Source organism: Bos grunniens, chromosome 6 (genome assembly GCF_055505025.1).
Source record: "Bos grunniens cultivar Pamir isolate PY7600 chromosome 6, Bosgru_T2T1.0, whole genome shotgun sequence".
NCBI lineage: Eukaryota > Metazoa > Chordata > Mammalia > Artiodactyla > Bovidae > Bos > Bos grunniens.
In genome coordinates this window covers 2,255,846-2,274,284 of record NC_141170.1, presented here as the reverse complement: position 1 = coordinate 2,274,284, position 18,439 = coordinate 2,255,846, and the positions used below count along the sequence as shown (strand labels likewise).

The window sequence follows — 18,439 nt, the reverse complement described above, 5'->3', positions numbered from 1 at the left end:
CCCAGGGCGGGAGGACAGCCCAGGGCCGCGTCCACAGCGGAGCGGGGCACTGTGGGAAAGGGACAGGCCGGAAGGACGCGCCCAGGGGTGACCGGGGAGGGAAGCTGGGGATGGACTCAGCGACAATCCTCTCTGCTCGTCTGTCACTGGGCTGCCCGTAAGGCAGCCTGGAAGGATTTCCCAAATGTGTAGTGTGTGTTTGGGGTTGGATGACTTAAATTGTAGATTACGTGGAAACACAAAATTATCCCTGGAGAACCTTAGAGGGAGCTGAAATCAAAGCCAGGCTTTAGCTTTTGGTGGGATGTTTGACCTCATTTGACTTAAAAAAAAAAAAAAAAGAGTGGGAAAGGAGAGAAAGAAATTGGAAGAAATAGCAGAGGGATCCTATAGTAGTTAAAAGAAAGAAAAGACGCCCTCAGCCCCGCCCCCCGCGAAGTCAGGAAACACAGGCCCCGTGCTCAGGTCTCACAGACAGAGACAAGATTGGCGGTTCATCACAAGTGCCAAGCCACAGGTTACGCCCCATCTCCAGGGACGTCTGCAACAGGCTGCTTCTGCACAAGCAGCTGGTTACCACATGCCAGGGAACACCGCTCCAGTTACGGGTGGACGGGCGGAGGGGTGGAGGGAAGGACGGATGGGGAATGGGGACGTGGATGGGAGAATGCAGGGATGCATGGACGGCTGGGGAGGACGAGGGAATGGATGGGGAAGGACGGATCGGGGGACTGATGGCAGAATGGAAGCGTAAGTGGAAGAATAAGGCAGACAGAGGAACGGGCGGAGGAGGAGAGGGTGGGCGGGGAGACAGATGAATAAATGGACGTGTGGATAGAGGGATGGACGGGGGAGGGAGGGATGGATGCATAGGTGGATGGCCAGCCGGGATCGGAGGATGGGTGAGCAGGGGTGGAGAGTGGGTGGGTGGAGGGACTGACTGAGTTCGTTAGTGGTGGCCAACGTTTGCCCAATAACACCTGCTTGCCCAGTTGGTCCAAAAATTAATGGACCATTTCCCAGATCTACAGACAGACAAGAACCTTCCCATTCAAAGGGCCCATTAAGCGCTAAGCAGGGTAAGTAAAAAAGTCCCCCCAAACCTTCAGAGAGAAAGGTTTTGCGCGAAGGACGAGACCCTGCCAGCAGGTGTCTGAGGACAGCAGAGCCCACCCCCCAGGTGCTAGGCCCCCGCACGCGGGCCAGCAGGCAAGCGGAGGCCGCGGTGGGTGTTCAGGCGGGGGCACACCGAGGCTCTTAGTGATAGCTGTGCTATCAACACCCCCCGCCAGGACTTCAACCTGTGACGGCTGTAAAAAGTGAGGGTGGTCAGAAAAGGCAGATGTCCAGCAAGGCCGCTTGAGTGTGACGGTCAAGCACGGGGAGGAATGTGAGTCTGCGGCCGCCTGCACCAGCCGTCAGGAGGGGCCCCGCCAGGAGCAGAGGCCCCTCTCAGCAGGGCTGGGCCCAGGGCCCACACACACCCTGGCAGAGGCACAGACTGAATCCACCAGACAGACAGACAGACAACAGGAGTGCTGCGGGCAGTGCCCCCAGACCCACCCTCCGCTCTCTGGCTGGCGGCCACAGCTGGGACCCGCCGGGCGCCCCACCCCCACCCCGAAGGACTTCTCAGCCTCTGCAGCAAAGAAGGAAGGACTCTTTTTAAAAGGCCCTCTGGTCAGGCAGGATCTCCTGAGTGCAGAGCTTCACCCCTCCCCTGAAAGCCCGAGGTGCTAAAATAGCTCTACTGATAGGTCTCTGCCCACGTCCCACCCACGTCCGCCCCACAGACTCGTAGGAGGCCTTTGCCAGGCTCAGCCAGGGGAAGCCCATCCTGGGGAACCCATTTTGGGGGGGAGCCTGTCCTGGGGGAGCCGTCCTGGGGGCCCCCCTTCTGGCTGTGCCAACAGCTGAGACAGCACAGCAGGCCACTCGTCAGGGCCCTGGGCTGTGGGGCTGGATGCTGGGGCCAGCCAAGCCACGCCCCGCACAATGGAGACCCCAGAGCACCTTTCCTGGGGGCAGGCGAAGGCCAGGCTCACTCTAAGTCTTCCACCGTCTGAGGAGCCACAGGGCCTGGTGGGTAACAGGGGACCCCACGCAGCTCCCCAAGGGCAACAACTGGCTTGGGCCCCTCACCCCTACACCAGCCTTATCTGCACTCTCCCCTCTGCAATGTCCCTCCCAGACCACCCTCCCTCCACAGGGCCCAGCACTAGCCCAGAAGGCAGGTTTTGTGCTGGTGTGGGGACGTGCGGGTGTGCAGGTGTGGGATGTGCGGGTGTGTGGGTGTGCAGATGTGCAGGTGTGCAGGTTGGGGATGTGTGGGTGTGTGGGTGTGGGGACGTGCAGGGGGGGACCCGCAGGTGGGGGACATGTGGGTGTGGGGATGTGCAGGTGTGCGGATGTGCAGGTGTGGGGGCGTCTAGGTGTGCAGGCGTTCGGGTGTGCGGGCGTCCGGGTGTGCCGGCGTCTGGGTGTGGGGGTGTGCGGGTGTGTGAATGCGCGGGTGTGGGGCCGTGCGGGTGTGTGAATGTGCGGGTGTGAGGATGTGCAGGTGTGCGGGCGTCCGGGTGTGCAGGCGTCCGGGTGTGCGGGCATGCAGGTGCGGGGGTGTGGGGGCGCGGGGGCGTCCAGGTGTGCGGGTGTCCGGGTGTGCGGGCATCCGGGTGTGCAGCTGTGCAGGTGCAGCGGGAGGGCTCTGCGTCCAGGTCCTGTGCCCCTTGGAGTGGGAGGACGTGCATGGCGAGCCCGCACAGAGCCGGGAACCGTCCAGGACTCGGCAGCACTCAGCGTTAGGATTTAATGACTCCAGTCCACAGAGGCTAAGTTTTCTACAAAGAACAGATCCGACCTTTGCCATGAGGAAAACAGCTGACTGAAAAGGGCCCCATCCTCAGCCACAACCACCCCCCAGTCGCACACAAAGGAAGGCGGCTTCTCTGCAGCCCCAGGTCAGTCCTGCCCCACCAAGGCTCGGGAACCCGCCCTGCTGTGGGGTCTCAGGAGACACTGCGTGAGCTGGGAAGGGGACTGGCGAGGGCGTGAGGCCTCAGCAAGACTCCCGCCCTGGTTGCAGGAAAGCAGGTGCCAGGGCAGGGGGTGGGCTGCCCCTTCATGTCCGTCAACAGCAGTCTGGACCAGCGCCAGCTCAGAAAGGAGGGGCAGGGAGGGGTGGGCACCACACAGGAGCAACCCGGAGAAAGCCCACTCGGGCACGTTCCCAGGCCCCAGAGAGCGAAGTGGCAGCCCACCTCACTCCCTGTCCCCAGACACCGGCACCTCATCACCCCGGCACCCGAGCCAGCCTGAGACCTCCAACGACGGCTGCTGGCCCAGCCGCCCAGCCAGGTGGGCCTCATGGAGCCCCCCGCCCCAGGGTCCCAGCAAACATCCAAAGCGAGAGCCGTGGGGGCCGCGGGGGCGAGGCAGGCGGCCAGGGCCACGCGCCCCTCTCCGCTCAGGTCACCTGCCTCTTCCAAGTCCTGACCTGGACCCTGAGGGGTATCCTGAGGCTCAAGGGCCAAAGCAGGCTGACACGCTCCTATCCAGGGGGAGGACGCCGCCAGGTGTCAGATCACAGGCAGGGAACCTGTGGAGGAGTGTTCAGGGACGGACGTTCACACGTGACGCACACAGGAAGCCCCAAGCTGAGATCCATTAGCCTGAGTCCAGGTCACAGCGGAGAGAGGGGACCCTGAGCTGCGGGCTCACGCGCGCGCACCCCTCCTGCGGGCAAGGCTGGGCCCCCAGCAAGCTCGCCAGGCTGCCTCTGAACTCATCCCGGCCCTTCGGCCCGACGCCCCCACAGGCCCTGGTGTCCCAACTGCTCACCCGCCCCCGCCTCTTCTGTGCACGACATAGTCCTGGCGCCCGGGGTGTCCGCTGAAGGCCGCCGCATGCGGGGAAAGTTGTAAAAGATGGGCTCGCTGGCCCTCGCCGGCAGGAGCCCACGCAGAGGAGGGCTGGTCTCAGCGAGCTCGGAGGGACAGCCCTCGTCTGCTGGAGAGAACACCACGGAGGTTTCATGGGAGGCCCCCGAAGGTCTCAAGAAAGCGCTGTCCGTGGAAACCTGGCAGTGAGAGCTGAGTCACAGGGAGGACAAAAGGAAAGCGGGGTGCCGGCCCCCAAATCCTAGTGGCGGGAGGCAGGCTGAGGAAGCAACTCAACTGCAAACGCGTGCGATCCTCGTGGGTGGGAAGGCGGAGCACCAGTGTCCCCAGACCTTCGGATGGGGAGCTTCTAGCACGTCGGGGCTGTGCCCCAGGACGCCTGCACGTCGCTTTTGAGGAGCGTCTACAAGCTCATCCCATGTCTGTCCCAACACCGCTCACTGCTGAGGGGCGGGGGCTGAGCGCCGGTCTCCTCGGTTCAGGTCTAGGATGGAGAGGAGGGCACCCCCGAAGCGGCACTCAGGGAACCCCTGCTGTGGAGCCTGCTGCGTGAGTCTTGGGGGGCATGTGTCTTGCCTGTGGGAGGGATGAGTCACTGAGGCTGGGGGCTGGACAGACAGGCGGCCTCCCAGGGGCCCCAGTGATCCTGCCTGTGGTCACCCACTCTTGGCAGGCCCCTTCCCCAAGGGCAGGCTCCACGAGGGCCCCCTTCAAACCAACCGAACTTGCAGCTGTGAGACGAGGTCGCTTTCAAAGGCTCTCCTGCTCACCCCTCCCTCACTTGCTCCGAGAAAGGTCAGCCAGGCACTGAGCTGCCCTCAGAAGCCGCCCACATGGCAAAGAAGGCCTCTGGCACCAGCCAGCAAGGCCATGAGGCCCGCCAGGGGTCACACGAGTGACCCGGGAAATGGATGCTCCAAGGCCACCAAGCATCGTGACGGTGAGCTTGGTCCTCCGCATCGCGCCCGGCCGTCACTCTGACACCAACCTCGCGAGACCTGGCATGGAGCAGCCAGCTCAGCTGCAGCGGGCTCCTGACTGAAGGGACCAGGAGACATAAAACACTCGTCTTTTGGGGTTGGTCTGTCACACAGCAGCAGTAACGGACGTGCTACCTAATCCAGTAACTGACGTGCTGCCTAATTTCAAATTGGGAAAGGAGTATGTCAAGGCTATATATTGTCACTCTGCTTATTTAACTTCTATGCAGAGAAACAATGGACTGGATGAAGCACAAGCTGGAATCAAGATTGCCAGGAGAAATGTCAATAACTTCAGATACGCAGATGACACCACCCTTATGGCAGAAAGTGAAGAAGAACTAAAGAGCCTCTTGATGAAAGTGAAAGAGGAGAGTGAAAAAGATGGCTTAAAGCTCAACATTCATAAAATTAAGATCATGACATCCAGTCCCGTCACTTCATGGCAAATAGGTGGGGAAACAATGGAAACAGTGACAGGCTATTTTGGGGGGTTCCAAAATCACTGCAGATGGTGACTGCTACCATGAAATTAAAAGATGCTTGCTCCTTGGAAGAAAAATTATGTCCAACCTAGGTAGCATACTAAAAAGCAGAGACGTTACTTTACCAACAAAGGTCCCTCTAGTCAAAGCTATGGTTTTTCCAGTAGTCATGTATGGATGTGAAAGTTGGACCATAAAGAAAGCTGAGCACCGAGGAATTGATGCTTGTGAACTGTGGTGTTGGAAAAAACTCTTGAGAGTCCTTTGGACAGCAAGGAGATCAAACCAGTCAATCCTAAAGGAAATCAGTCCTGAATATTCATTCATTGGAAGGACTGATGCTGAAGCAGAAGCTCCCAATACTTTGGCCACCTGATGCGAAGAACTGACTCATTTGAAAAGACCCTGATGCTGGGCAAGATTGAAGGCAGGAGGAGAAGGGACGACAGAGGATGAGATGGTTGGATGGCATCACTGACTCAATGGACATGAGTCTGAGCAAGCTCCAGGAGTTGGTGAAGGACAGGGAAGCCTGGCATGCTGCCGTCCACGGGGTTGCAGAGAGTCGGACACGACTGAGCGACTGAACTGAATCCAATACGTGAATGCTGTCACTTGACTTTTCCCCATTCCTGCTGCACACACACAGGACAGCACATGCTGGTTTCTAAGCAGCGATGCCTTGATTAAGCATTCTTCCCTCAAATCTAATCTGTGATGAGCTGATTAAGGGAATCCTGCTGCATAAACCAGAGATAAACTGACTGGAAATGGGAAATCAGCTAATAAAGCCACTACCATCAGATGACGACCTGGGCAGCCACTGTCGCGTGGCCCCATTTCACAGAAGAAACCAAGGCTCGGGCCCCTTGCCTACACCATGACCAAAGGCAAGAGTCAGGACTCACCTCAGGGGGACTGACTTCAGTCTGTGCTCTTGACCCTGGCTGCCCCCACTTTTTCCATCGGCATGCGAGCCAATGCCAGTGTAGAGGCTGACCTCCCCTGAAGCATGCTCGCAAACAAAAATTATCCACCTGCTTCTCAAACGGCCCGTCTCAATTCCTAGGGAGCTTCACCTCCCACGTTTGAACATTAAGTCCAGGAAGCAGGTCAGCAGCTCCCCAGATTACTGGGATGCATGGTTGTTGAATAATTTATGATGGACTGAACAGCATACAACATATAAAACGCTCCAGCTTTGCATTTGGGTATTATGCAGGGCGTTTTGTGAGGGTTCTTTTTAAAGGTCAGTTTTTAAGGTTTTAATGCTTTAAGCCCAGAGATACCAAGAGGCCAGGCTGCAGAGACGCAGAGCAGATGCCCTGGGTCTGTCCCCGGGGGGCACGTCCATCTCAGCTCAGCAAGAGCCAGGTCACAGCAAGGCAGCCATGCGTCCACAAGGGATGGAGACGTGTGTGTGTACCTATGGCTGATTCATGACAGTACTTGGCAGAAAACAACAAAATTCTGTAAAGCAATTATCCCTCAAAAAAAAAAAACCACGAAACAGTGAAGTAGCTCTTGGAATTAGGAGACACAGCAAATACAAACAATTAGGAAAGAGGAGGAAAAAATAAGAGAGAGGAAATGAAAGACCGGCAGACTTAAGAATACAAAACACCTCAGGAAAACGCAGACACGACTCTCACTCACGGTCCAATAATGTTAAAAGGACATGGAGTTCCAAAAATAAAGTTGAAGACGTACAGCGATGCTGATGCCATGCTTACCGCCTAAAGAGAGGCTAAGACACCAGCTTTAAACTCATCCAGCTCCACCTCCCTCCACGAGAAGACACCGCAGGGTGCGTCTTACACGGTGCTTTTTCTTCCCTCCATGGGAAGGGCGAGCGCGGCTCAGCCACAGAGGAGGGGGCCGCCGAGCCTGCGAGCGCCCGCAGCACACAAGCAGAAGGGCCCCAGGAACCGGACGCCTCCCGGGCGGCCTGAATATTTCATCGCCGTCTCCGGCGCCCAGGCTACGCCAGGCCTCACCCAAGTAGCCCCGGTCTCCAGCCCTCTGCCTTTTCTCCAAGCGGAGAAGAGAGTCCAGACTTAGCAGAAAAGACACTTTTAAATCACAAAGGTCTGTGTGACTGGCTCAGATGTATTCCTGTATCACATCTTTCTGATTCTGATGCTATATAAAGTTTACATCGTGAAAAATCCACATGATAACCAATGAAGAGAAGCAAATGTTTGCGATCTCTCTCATCTAAAAGAAAAAAATAAAAGTGTAAAACACTGCAAATCAGCTATGCCTCAACAAAAAATTTAAGTTAAAAAACAATTATTTTTTAAACCTAAAACCTCCGACGAGCAGGTGCCCCCGGTTGGGCTGGCACAGGCACTGAGGGGCCAGACTCCTACAGCTCCGAGGGCACGAGGATCCCATGCTGCGGCCAGGCATCCGTGTCCAGAGAGACTGCTCCTGAAAACACGGGCGCCACTGGGGGCCAGGGACCCTCTGCTAGCCCTGGGCATCACGCTCCAGTTTGCTGGGCGTGATGGAGACACTGGGATGCGTGCACTCTGGAGTAAGTCTTTGACTCCTGTCACAACAAAAACACTCTCTACACAGAAGGAATTTCATAAAGGTCTCAATTAAGGAAAGAAGCAGCTTCGCAGAAGGCAGGCAGCCAGACATCCAGGTGGGAGCCAGCAGGGCTGATCCCGGCCAAGGTGGGGGTGGGGAGGGGCGGGGGGCGGGGCTGCTGGCACCGGCAGGAGCTAACACCTGCGGGCCCCACCACAGATGTTCCCAGGGCCCCGCCCAGGCCTCAGTGCCACCCGAGCAGGCCCAGCGTCAGCACCCATGACCGTCCTGCACGCTCACTCACTCGTCCGCCCAGGAGCCGGGCGGGGGCCCCTGCGGTGGCAGTATGCACGGTCAGGTGACCAGTGACGGCCCACCCTGAGGGGCAACAGGCCGATGCGACCACACGCGGACGTAGGGGGCACAGGAGGCCCTGTAGCCCTGACCCCATTTGTTTTAAAAGCCTCTTTTTCCAGAACCTACCCCCCCACCTCCCTCCGCCGCTCCTTGGCTCAGTCTGCCCCATTCCTCCCCGAGACCCCCTCAAGCCTGCCCGCCCACCACGTGACAGCCGTAAGAAGCAGCAGAAACATCAGCTCGGGTCCATGTGCCACAAGGTCAGGACACACAGAGGCCGTGAACCCAGAAGCCCTGACTGTCCAGGAGCACCACGCCACCCAGGAGCCCCCTCGCTCCCACGCGGCCCCCACAGCCAGGCCTGAGTGGGGGGCGAGTCCAAAAGCGGGTGCTGACCTACTCCAGCCGTCGGCGGGCAGACCCCACCTGCCAGCTCCGGGCTGGCTCTGGGCACCAGCCTGGCCGTAACCGGCTGGGGAAAAGCAGGACGAGCAGAAGCCAAGCGTTTCAGGGTCTACAGCTGATGGGACTGCAGGGATATTCCTGACTCCAGAAACAAAATCTGGTTCAATAATCTTGAACTACTGGAGGTTAAACCATCTCAATCTTCCCTTCCCATTATTCTTTGACGTTCCCTTTTTATCTCTGCTCGGGATTTATTTCTGTTTGTGGTTTTTAAACCTGGTGAAGAGAGGATATAAATGAAGTTACTGAGTTTAGCAAATAAAAATAAAAGACATCCAGTTAAATTTGAATTTCAGATAAAAAGACAAATAACTTTTTACTCAAAGTAGGCCCCAAATATTGCCTGGCAGGTTTTATCTGACGAATCTAACTACGAAGAGGGCCCCGTTTCAGGCCTCCTACAGGACACTGCCCCCTGCCTACAAATCTGGTCATCCGCGAGAGGACACAAGAGGGAAAGGCCGCGGAGCGCCACACACTCCTGACTCGTTTTCTTCAGCGGAGCGGACGGGGGCGTCTGTGGCCTGCGTCTCTCTCTGGCGCTCTCAGGGAGACACGGGGTCCCCGGTGCCCACGGGAACCCACCCAGGAGGCACGGCCGCGGAGGGCGCGTGGCGGGAGGCACGTCTCCACCCTCCTCCGCCCCCACCCACCCCTGCCCGCGACCCCACAGGGCTCCTCACGTCCCAGGTCCAGGGTGTGCTGGGCTGACAGCGGCCCCAAAGTCGTAAGGCCTTAACGTCCAGAGCCTGGAAGTGTGCCGGCGGGGAACGGGCCCTGCAGATGGGCCTGCGGGCAGGTTCTGAGAGGAGTAGGCCATGCTGGCTGCCCACGGGCCTCCGTGCCATCACACGTGCCCTCGTAAGGGGGAGCAGAGGGAAGGGGGTCCCGGGGAGGCCATGTGAAGACGGAGGCGGGCCCTGGGGCCCCAGGAGCCTCCGGAGGGCGCAGGAGGGCCCTGCCCACACCTCCAGGCGAGCATCTGCGTCCAGAACAGTGAGAATAAACCTCCACCTCTGAGGCCCCGGTTGGTGGTACTTCGTTACAACGGCCGCGGGAAACGAGCGCCACGGGGCTCAGGGGCCTCCCCGGCCTCGCCGCTCACCCCCGCGGTGCGGAGCGCCGGCCTGCCTGGCTCCTCAGGCCCATCCCTCCGGGCCAGACTCCAGGCCTCGGGGGCAGACGGTCTGGGCACCTCACACTGCCCAAGTACCTCCAGGTAAAATGTGTCCCAGGCCGGGCTCTGCGGGGCCACAGGCTGGCAAGAAGTAGGGGCTGGACGCAGATGCGCCACGGGTGCCCACCCGCTCAGAGCAGCCAGGCCAAGGGCACCAGCAACGCCCCGCAGGCCACACAGCCGCTGGCGTCTCACACTCGCTCTCCTAGCTCATCCGCACGGCAGTCTCAGCACTAACCACGCTTCACAGACGGAAACTGGCACAGAAGGGCAGTGCTGAGGCCAGACCAGACAGCAGGGCGGGTGAAGGGCAGGCACCCAGGGCGGCGATCTGGGCTGGGCCTCTCGGCCCACAGCAGCAGGACCAACCCGTCAGAGGTCAGCGGACAGACGCCCTCCTGACCCTCGGCGACCTTACCAGACGGGGGGCAGTGAGCGGCGCACAGGGCCCCTGCGCTCACCCCACCGTCTGCACCCCAGGCAGGCGCGTGGGGAGTGCAGCCCTGGGCGTCCACCGGCCCTGGAGGGCTTTCTCTCGGGCTACAGTGGTCACTCCCTGGCTCCCCACTTCTCCAGACCAGCAACAGGTCAGCTCCGAGGGCAATGCCCAGCCCAGCAGGTCCCCCAGTGAAGGGAGAGCCTCACACGGGAAGGCCCGCTGGGGGCACGCTACAAAACCCGACCACCCGCGGGGGCTGAGCGCAAGGAGGCGGGCGGACACCAGGGGTGCTGCTCCCCGCAGGAAGAGGGCTGCGTGGGGTGCGGAAGGGCACTGGTGTCTGGGCATGTCTGGGGCTCAGCCGGATGCCGCGCTCCTCCAGCTTCGGGCACAGGACCAAGTCAGGCATGGAGGCGGCTACAAAGGGAGGGGCGTCTCAGTATCTCAGATGGGAGGGAGCTGGGGAGAGAGGGGGACCCGAAACCTGGGGGTAAATTCTTCCAGGCCCTGACCTCCCCAGGCCAGGAGACTGTGAGGGGCCAGCGCTCCAGAGGCCACGGCGGAGCCGCCTGGGTCCCCACAAGTCAACTCCCGGGACAGACCAGCGCCTTCATAACGGAGAGCCACTCCTGCAGATGCTGTGATGCCCAGCACACAACCTCTTTTACTAGAGGCTCAGAGAAACAGGGAGGCATGACCCAGTCAAGAGACAGGCCAGGGGAGCTGATCCTGAGATAAGCCAAGAGCTGAAATTACAGGCCAGGACTTTAAAGCAGCTGATACAGTGTGTTCAGGGATTTAGTGGGAGACACAACCATGGTAAGCAGGTGGCCTATTTCAGTAGAGAAATGGAAACTATTAAAAAAAAGAAGCAAGTGGAAACTCTAGAAGTAAAAACTACAGTAATTGAAATTTTACAACTCATCGAAATGGACTTAATTTGGATTGCAGATGGAAGAAAAAAGAGATGAAAAAGAAACAAAAAATTTTAAAATTAGAACCAGGCCTGAGTGCCCTGGGAGACAATAACAAACATGTAACACAGCACCAGGAGGAGAGGAGAAGTGGGGCGGGAAGAGCATCCAAGTAAACCATGACCAAATCTTCCCCAAGTTTGGTAAAAAAAGTTATAGACTTATTTATCTAAGAAGCTCAACAAACCCTGAACAGGATAAATTCAGAGAAAACCTTCCCAAGGACATCACGGTCCAACCGCTGGGGGTCAAAGGCACAGACAGAGCCGGCGACAGTGTCTCCACGTGACACACGGCGGTTACGACGGGCTTGACTTGACGGCTGACTCCACCACAAGACGAGCGGCCCAGTCAGAGGGCCGGGAAGAGAACCCGGCCTCCAAGCCAGCAAAAAGGTCCTTTAAAGTGGAACAAAAATGAGCACGGTTCAGACAAACCCAAACTGGGAGGATTTGTCACCAACAGACAAGAAATGCTAAAGAAGTGTTTCAAGCTGAGGAAAAATGATACCAGATGGAAAGTCAAATCTATACGAAGGAAGGAAGCATAACAGAAATGGTGAATACTGGTAAATGTTTTAAAAATATGATTTTCCTTCTTTTAATCTCTTTAAAATACACGACTTTTTAAAGCAGAAACTGTGACAGTGTTTCGTGGCTTAGAGCACATGCAGACTAAGACGACTGACGACAAACTGCTCTGCCGCGGCACAAACGGGACTTCCGTTACCGTTACAATACACGGCTCTTACGTTCCATCTGGAGTGTTATCAAACGAACTCTAAACAGACGGCAAAAAGTCAAGATAGGCATTTTAGACTACTAAAAAATAGTGCAAAGATGCAGTACTAGAAAATACGTGTGTGTTTATTAGATACACACACTTGGTACATGCACCCATAGATACAAACGTGTGCATCCCTGGGTGAGCACACACAGACACACATGCACTCAATTAACCCAAAACAAGATAAGAAAGGAAAAACAGCAACAAGAAAACAGTAGGACAAACCGAAAACAAAGTGACCCAAGTCAGCCCTGGTAATATTCATGCGAAACAGAAATGAAGGAAGAGTGAGGAGCAGGGGGTCAAGAGGAGACCAGAAAGGCAGGCCAGACGTCACAGGTCGTTACGGGTGAGCGATGACTACCTGGGCGTGCACTATATTCTTCTGTTTACTCTGTCTGTAGTCACATATTTTCCACAATCAACACTTTTTAATTAGTATTAAGAGTGTGCCAAATATTATCTATAATCAAGTGGGCCTTAGGAAGCATCACTACAAACAAAGCTAGTGGGGATCGTGGAATGCCAGCTGAGCTATTTAAAATCCTAAAAGATGGTGCTGTTAAAGTGCTGCACTCAGTATGTCAGCAAATTTGGAAAATTCAGCAGTGGCACAGGACTGGAAAAGGTTAGTTTTCACTACAATCCCAAAGAAAGGCAATGCCAGAGAATGTTCAAACTAGTATTCAATTGTGTTCATTTCATATGCTAGCAAGGTAATGCTCAAAAGCCTTCAATCTAGGCTTCAACAATACATGAACTGAGAACTTTCACAGGTACAAGCTGGATTTTTAAAAGGCAGAAGAACCAGAGACTGGTTGTGTCCGACTCTGTGACCCCATGGACCATAGCCCACCAGCTCTGTCCATGGGATTCTTCAGGCAAGAATACTGGAGTGGGTTGCCATTTCCTCCCCCAGGGGATCTTTCTGACACGGGGATTGAATTCACATCTCCTGCATCTCCTGCACTGGCAGGCAGGCTCTTTACTGCTCGCACCACCTCCCAAGAGCAGGGCAAACATCAAGCAGATCAACAAAAGGAGGAGGAGGACCGAGGATTAGTGCAGCCCCAGAGTTCCAGCCTCTAAATAAATGGAGTTCCAGAGAGAACACAAAACTGAAAGAAAGTGAAGAAGCACACTAAAAAACGCCAGGCCTAGGCGAACAGGGCTGCCTCACCCACTAGTGATGAGAACATGTCATCACGTTCTGACGGTTCAGATCTCGGGGAACAAGGGGTGCTCCTGAGGGCCTCCTAGAGCCCATCACGGAGAATCACATGTGACAGAATCACTGTCACATGCAGTGCAGCAGCGGCTTCGACGCTCTGAGAAAACACTCCTTGGTAGAATTCTATACCCAGCTAAACTACAAGTTAACGGAAAAGCAATTTTCAAAATCAAGAGCAAAGGGAAAATCCAGATGAGGTTTCTTGGCTATCATGAACATGCACTTCCAAAGAACCAGGGTGAGCCCAGACTGGGAAGAGAGGTCCCTGAGCACAGACACGTGTGGGCGTGCAGGCCCCACAGGGGCCAGGACAGAGCGGGGCAGGAAGCCGGACCCGGGAGCCAGGGGCCACCACAAGAGGGGAGCCGCAGGCCTGCGCAGGAAAGGGCTTGTGCTCCAGCAGCTCGCTCCAGGAACAGACAGGTGAGCAGCAGACACTGGTGTAACCGGCGATGCAGTGACTGAGCTGGGAAATGGAGGGCGAGGGAGCATCACCGCCTCGGAGGAGAGAGCCTGGGTCCCCGCACCTTCTAGAGAATTCACACACGCAGACTAAGACAGCAGCTTAGCCGGCAGGAAATGCCTGAGGAGCCGGAAGCTGGGGTGCCTGCCCCGGGAGATGCGGACAGCAGCGCAGGAGAGCACCTGGCGTCTTCATTCTTTAATCAGTAGCTTAGCTCCTCATCTAAGTGTCCTAGAAGAGTGGCCAAGATGACTGTAAGGGACAAAAATAAGATGTAGAGAAAGATACAGACGTAGCACAGAGTGTGTAAAAAAACAAAGAAAGTCAAGGAAGGATACATGTGGGATGTCATCTGATGACAGGGCTGGGGACGGAGAGGAAGGGGGGAAGAACGCAGGAAGGACAAGCCGGGCATCTCCTTTGCCTCGAGTCCACAGCCTCAGGGTTGAGTCTGCTGAACCCCCAGAAACCACAGGGAAACTTGCTTGTTAAAATCGAACGTGCCCATGGTTTGAGTATACTTCAAGGACTGACTACAGCTTTTATTTTTTTACATTATTTATTTATTTATGTAGGCCGCACCGAGCAGCGTGCCGGATCTTAGTTCCCCGTCGGGGATGGACCCAGGCCCCCTGCAGTGGGAGAGTACAGTCCTAACCACTGGACCGCCGCGGAGGCCCCCGGTCACAGCTCTTCTCAGATGGCCGGAGGAGCGGGTAACCAGCACCCCTAAAAGTAAACATGAGCCATCTGCCGGCTGGGAACCCCAAGCCAGGCTCATCTCCTCCCAGGGACTGCTGCGGTCTCTCCTCCAGTGCTGGGCGGGGACGCACGGGGCGGCAGCAGCAGCATCCCCTGGGCGGGGGCGGGGGGCGAGACGCTGCTCCCCAGCCCACGACAGGAGAGACCCCAGCCCTTGCAAGAGTGCCCAGGGCAGTCCGCAAGGACACCAGGCCAGAGGCCCCGGGGCTGTGAACGTCCCCTCACAGGCAACAGGGCCTTGGCAGGTGTGGTGACACTAACGCGCCTGTGTGGGAAGAGGACCTGGCTTCCACACGCGGGCGTGACCACGCGTGTCCTCTCGGGAGGGACGCAGAGCGAGGAGCCAGGACAGAAAGAGGGAAGCAGGAGCCAGGGAAGGATGACACGGGCTTGGTGTGAGGGTGCCCCCGCTAGCCGAGAGGACGTCCGGCCTCCTTCTGCTTTTAAGCCACTAGGCTATGGTCCTTTGTTACAGCCACCACGGGAAACTCATACAGGTGTTAACCAGGAAGTAAAATGTTTCTGTGAATTCCACCAAATTCAAAGAAAACATAACACGCCATGGCTTCGCCATGTTCGTGTCAAGTCTTAGCGACACACTGTTCTTCCTTCATCCTGACTTTTGCTTGACTCATTTCAGACAAAGGCAAGCGTCCAAAGGCAGTGTAATCAGAAAGCTCACGCGCTCTCCTCTGCTGCGGGAGGCTTGGGCCTCCCCGCCTCCCCTGCCTAGCGTGCCCCTGCAGGCTGGCCGCCTCCTCGGACAAGACCACCCGGTCCCGGCCTCCCAGCCTACAGCTGCTCCTCTGCCTGGTCGCCGGCCCCTTCCTGGACGCCCTCCTCCTAGAAGAGGGGGAAAGGAGCCTGCCCTGAAGCTGGGGCGCTGGCCCACCCCGTGCCCGCTGCTCACCTCCTGACCCCGCCCAGGATGCTGCCACCCACCCTGCCCCGGTCCACTCCACACGCCAGCCCAGGTCCCCCTCTCCCAGGGGCGGTCACCCAGCATCGGGGTGGGCACCTCAGTGATGGGCTTGTCCCCATCTGAGGAGCATCCCTGAGGCCCAGGCTCCGCGTCCCCAACCCACAGCCAGGACCTCTAGGCTCAAGACCACCAGGTTGGAGGACATTCTGATGAAACGTCCCACTGTGACAATAAGTCCCTAAGGCAGGGTTTTAAACACCTTCTCTCTTCTTGTTCATGGCCCACTGCCCACCGCCTATCTGGGCACTCGTCTCAGACCTGGAGTGGGGGGTCTCCAGAGCAGCAGTTCCCTCCCTGCCAGCCTCACGGTCCGTCTGCAGGTTCCACGGCCTCACAGGCGCCCTTTAACCATAGCACGTGCCACCGATGGACACTGACCACTCGAATCCCCTCCAACCCTGAGCAACCCCGTGGTTACAGGCAGGTCCTGTTACAAACCCAGCCCTGCAACGGGGAAGCCGAGGCACAGAGGGTGGTCGTCTGCCCTGGGGTCTGTCTACATCCACAGCTCCGGGCCATTCTATCTGCACCCACAGCTCCAGGGCCACTCTATCTGCACCCACAACTCCAGGCCACTCCGTCTACACCCACAGCTCCAAGCCACTCCGTCTACACCCACAGCTCCAGGGCCACTCCATCTACACCCACAGCTCCAGGGCCATTCTAGCTGCACCCACTTCGGGCCACTCCGTCTACACCCACAGCTTCGGGCCACTCTGTCTACACCCACAGCTTCGGGCCACTCCGTCTACACCCACAGCTCCAGGGCCACTCCATCTACACCCACAGCTCCAAGCCACTCCGTCTACACCCACAGCTCCAGGGCCACTCTATCTGCACCCACACTGGGCCACTCTGTCTACGCTCACGACTCTGGACCAGTGTTTACATCCACAATTCCAGGGCCACTCCATCTACACTCACAACTCCGGGCCACCCCGCCTGCACTCACAGCTCCAGGACCATTCTGTTCACACTCAACTTCGGGCCAACACTCCATCTACACTCAAAACTCCGGGCCACCCCGCCTGCGCCCGCAGCTCCGGGACCTCGCAGCGTCCCCCACCCCCTGCTCTGAGCCGCAGCTCGGAGCCCGCACCGGGAAGCCAGCACAAGGCTGCGTCGCGGCGCCGCATTCCCAGAGCTGGGGTCTCCGGAGGCGGCCTCTGGTCAGACAATGCGGCCGCCCGGGATGTCGGACAGGAAACTCGGGAGTCCGTGAGGACTCGGCCCGGGGCGCCCGCCGTCGGTGGGCGTCGCAGGCCCCGCGCGCTCGGCCCTGCCTCGATCCCGGGCCCTCGGGTCCCGCGGCCGCCCCTCCGCCCGGCCGGAGTCGCGCTGGGGAACAAAAGGAGGGCGGCGGCGGCCGGGCGGCCCCGAGAAGCAGGACCCCGAGGCGCCGGCCGCCCCCGGCACTCTCCGCTCGGCCAGGCAGAGCGGGCCGCGGAGGCCGCGAGCGCGCGCCCTCAGAAGAAAGAAAGCGGAGGCGGGGCGCCGGCGCCCGGCCCGCAACCTACCGGCCGCTCGCTCTCCGGCCGCGATCCACTCAGCCAGCGCGCGCAACGGTCACAGCCGCCGTAGCCCGGGGCCGGGAGGGGGCGGGGCCGATGAGAGGGGCGGGGCGACGCGAGGGGCGGGGTCGCCTAGAGGGGCGGTAACCTGCGTGGGCGGGGTCTAAGAGAGGGCGGGGTTGTAGGGCGGGGCCTTTGGAGGGGTGGTCCATCCTTGGTGGGCGGGGCCGTCTGTGTCTGGACCAATGAAGGGATCGGGTCGAGTAGGGCGTGAAAGGCGGGCGGGCCCTGGGGCGGGGTCGTGAAGGAGCCGGACCTCCAGGAAGAGAGTGGGGCTGGCTTGGCCTCCAAGGCTGTGGGCGGCTCTCAGGACGCGGCCGGTGTGCGTGGTCTACAGGGCTGGGATGGGGCGTCCAGTGGACAGCATGAGGGGCGGCCCTTCCAGGGAGGAAGGTGGAAAAAACCGAGGGACGGAGCCCGAAGGGGCAGATCTGGAGGGGCGGGGACCCCCCAGAACTGGGGCGGGACTTCCGCTACCCGCGCGAGGTGGCGGGTCCGCCTCTGGCTGTGGAAGCCCTGCGCCCCCCACCCTGCGCCGCCCGTATCCCCTCCCGCCCCGGGTGCCCTCCTACGCTCTCCACCCGCTTTCCGAAGGCGCGTTGACACTTCTGCGCCCCACATCTCGGGGTCCCCGCCCCTCCTCTCGACAGCCTTCCACAACCTTAAGGCTCACCAGACCCTATTCTGCCGGGACATCATTTTATTTTTAAGGAAGAGAAGCGAAACGGAGTGTGGGGTTCCCAACAGCACTCAGTCACCCCCTAGTCCCCCAACAAGAGGGAGTGGTCAGGCAGGCCAAGCAGGTGCCCAGCTCCACCCGGCTGTCCTGGAGCTCCCGGGGGCACCTGCTCCCCTCTTCTCTTCCTGGAACCCGGCCTTGTTCCCAGGAGCACCATCCAGGGTTACCGTCCCTCCCACATCCCGTTGTCTTCCTCCTCAGCGATCACTTCTTTGGAAATTCCATTTCCTGTTAGTCAGTGACCTGATAGGCACCTGCCAGACCATTTTCAGGAAACACTCGGCTGGGCATTTATTGTACAAGCCAAGAGTAGGAAAGATTTAAGCCCAGGACTCCTGGCTGGTCAGACCTTGACTCTCAGTTATTTGGCCAGCTCCCAAACCTGGCCAGAGCCTCCTCGCTTGTAGGATAAATCATCGTGACAAATATTAATACGCCAGCCATCGCACTTCAAGCCCTTCCACTCACGGTAGAAAAACCAGAAAATCTTAATTGATGCTTCATCTTCCCTTCAGTGTTCCCAAAGTGGTGGCAAAGGATAAACTTGTCACTACCTGGCAAGTGGTCAGGACATGTCTTCCCCTTATATTTGCA

General features: G+C 58.3%; 1 protein-coding gene across 17 annotated transcripts in view; it reads right to left on the bottom strand.

Annotated features, from left to right (window-relative positions):
- RGS12 (regulator of G protein signaling 12) overlaps window positions 1-17,090 on the bottom strand; it is a 118,128-nt gene extending 101,038 nt beyond the window's left edge. For all 17 annotated transcript variants that reach the window (XR_015166052.1, XR_015166053.1, XR_015166049.1 and 14 more), the window contains exon 1: window positions 17,053-17,090. The gene's annotated coding sequence lies outside the window, so the exon portion shown is untranslated. The remainder of the gene's footprint in view (window positions 1-17,052) is intronic.
- Between the last annotated feature and the right edge of the window lie 1,349 nt (window positions 17,091-18,439).